This window comes from Sardina pilchardus, chromosome 7 (genome assembly GCF_963854185.1).
Source record: "Sardina pilchardus chromosome 7, fSarPil1.1, whole genome shotgun sequence".
Classification (NCBI taxonomy): Eukaryota; Metazoa; Chordata; class Actinopteri; order Clupeiformes; family Clupeidae; genus Sardina; species Sardina pilchardus.
This window is the reverse complement of record NC_085000.1, coordinates 15,007,728-15,010,227: the sequence shown is the minus strand read 5'-3', so window position 1 is coordinate 15,010,227 and position 2,500 is coordinate 15,007,728. Positions and strand designations below refer to the sequence as shown.

Genomic DNA, 2,500 nt, shown 5'->3' with positions numbered 1-2,500 from the left:
TTGGTGGAAGAACAAAGTGGTCTGTCAGGGGCTAAAATGGCCCCAGGTGAGACTTATGCACACATACACTTGCACACGTGCACACACACACACACACACACACACACACACACACACACACACACACACACACACACACACACACACAGAAAAAGAGAGTGAAAGACTTGTCCAGCCATACACACACAGATGCACATAAACACTTCTACAGCTGTACATGCAAATGGACAAACACACACACACACACACACACACACACACACACACACACACACACACACACACAGGGTAGCCTCACCCACTTGGAGAAGGAGCGTCTACTCCCACACAGGGGAAACAGGAAGGGGGAGCCATGGCACAGGTGATGGGCTTGGCCTGTCTGAGCAGTGTGGAAAATAAAGTGTGTGTGTGTGTGTGTGTGTAAAGACAGAGATCACTTTGGAAAACTCAACTCCTTGTCTGTGCCAGAGACTCCTAGTCCCGCCTCCTCTCTCAACACTCCCTCTCAGAGCCCACGCACACTTTAATTTCACAGATCTGTGGGTATTTCTCTCAAAAATAGCAACTGGAGATCACCCCCCCCCCCCCCACCCCCCCCAGCACCCACACACACTCTCTGCCCTCTCATTATATTTGCAGATATTTATTTGAGCTTTTTGATTGACTCTCGTCACCATTTCAGTCCCAGAGCTGTTCAGAAGTAATGCTGAGAAAACATAGGCTAACCTCTGAATGAACACATAGGCTCTGAATGAACACATAGGCTATCCTCTGAATGAACACATAGGCTATCCTCTGAATGAACACATAGGCTCTGAATGAACACATAGGCTCTGAATGAAAACATAGGCTAACCTCTGAATGAAAACATAGGCTAAAACATAGGCTATCCTCTGAATGAACACATAGGCTCTGAATGAACACATAGGCTCTGAATGAAAACATAGGCTAACCTCTGAATGAAAACATAGGCTAAAACATAGGCTATCCTCTGGATGAAGCTATGGGCTAAAACATAGGCTATCCTCTGAATTAAAACAAAGGCTAAACATAGGCTATCCTCTGGATGAAACTATAGGCTAAAACACAGGCTATCATCTGGATGAACACATAGGCTATCTGAATGGCTAGAGCTGGAATCCAAAAAAGTTCCATCAAGCTGACAATGTTGAGTGTGATATTGTAGTAGCACGAGAAAATGTCCAGCTCCCTAGTGTCCCATTGGACATTAGCCATCGTTATTCCATCCTCATTGCACCATCACACACACGCGCGCGCACACACACACATGCACACACACACACATGTGCATACACACACGCATACACACACACACATTCATGCACACACACACACACACACACACACACACACACACACACACACACACGCACACACACACATGCACACACACACACACACACACACACACACACACACACACACACACACACACACACAGCTGCCAAGACCCAGATCATGTGTTGCACAAATGGCCCAGGAGGGTGTGTGTGTGTGAGGCCAGAGTTGAGCTTCTCTCTGCATTGTTTGCTTTCGCTGCGATTCCGAACGTGCGATGACCAGAGGGGTGTGTGTGGCGCCCCGCGGGCCGGCTCTCGATCACGGGCCACTCCGCTCAGCTCCACTCCGTACCGTGCCGTGCTGCACCATCACGACCCCCCCGACCCTCCCTCCCTCCCCCTCCCTCCGCGCTGATCGTTTACGAGGCCAGGGAGTAATTGGAAGCGTCTGTGTGGCCCTCATATGGAATTTCACATTGTGTTCGAGGAGTCGGCAGAAACCCGAGGGAGGAGAGAGAGAGGGGGGCAGGAGAGAGGGAGAGAGGGAGGTGGAGGAGGAGGAGGAGAAGGAAAAAGCGAGAGGGAGTGGGAGTGGGGAAGGTGGAGAAAAGAGGAGGTGTTTTACAGCCCCGGCCACTGCTCCTCTCCATGTAGGACTTCACCGCTACAGAGGAAAAGGACGTCTTTTGTCTTCCCCCTCGGAGTGGGACAGGGGGGGGGGGCTGTTTCCTGAGATGAATCTCCCTGTTACACACACACACACACACACACACACACACACACACACACACGCAGATGAATCTCCCTGTTGCCATTTGGGTCACATCCCAGCCCTAAATCTGTCCGATATGTAGAGCAGTCCGTGCTGGAGCAGAGAACACACTCCTCTGGAGTTTAATCCAAGAGCAGAGAGAATACACACTCGTCTGGAGTTTAATCCAAGGGCAGAGAGAGCGCACACTCCTCTAGAGTTTAGTCCAAGTGCAGAGAACACACACTCCTCTGGAGTTTAATCCAAGTGCAGAGAACACACACTCCTCTGGAGTTTAATCCAAGGGCAGAGAGCACACACTCCTCTGGAGTTTAATCCAAGGGCAGAGAACACACACTCCTCTGGAGTTTAAACCAAGGGCAGAACCCAGTCGACGCTCGTTAGAAACAAACAGGAAAGTTGGCACGTTTCTCAAGTCGTTGTTTGA

General features: G+C 50.1%; 1 protein-coding gene across 1 annotated transcript in view; it reads left to right on the top strand.

The window, feature by feature from the left end:
• Positions 1–2,500, top strand: part of LOC134087378 (integrin alpha-5-like) — a 59,494-nt gene that overhangs the window by 39,751 nt on the left and 17,243 nt on the right. The window lies entirely within an intron of this gene.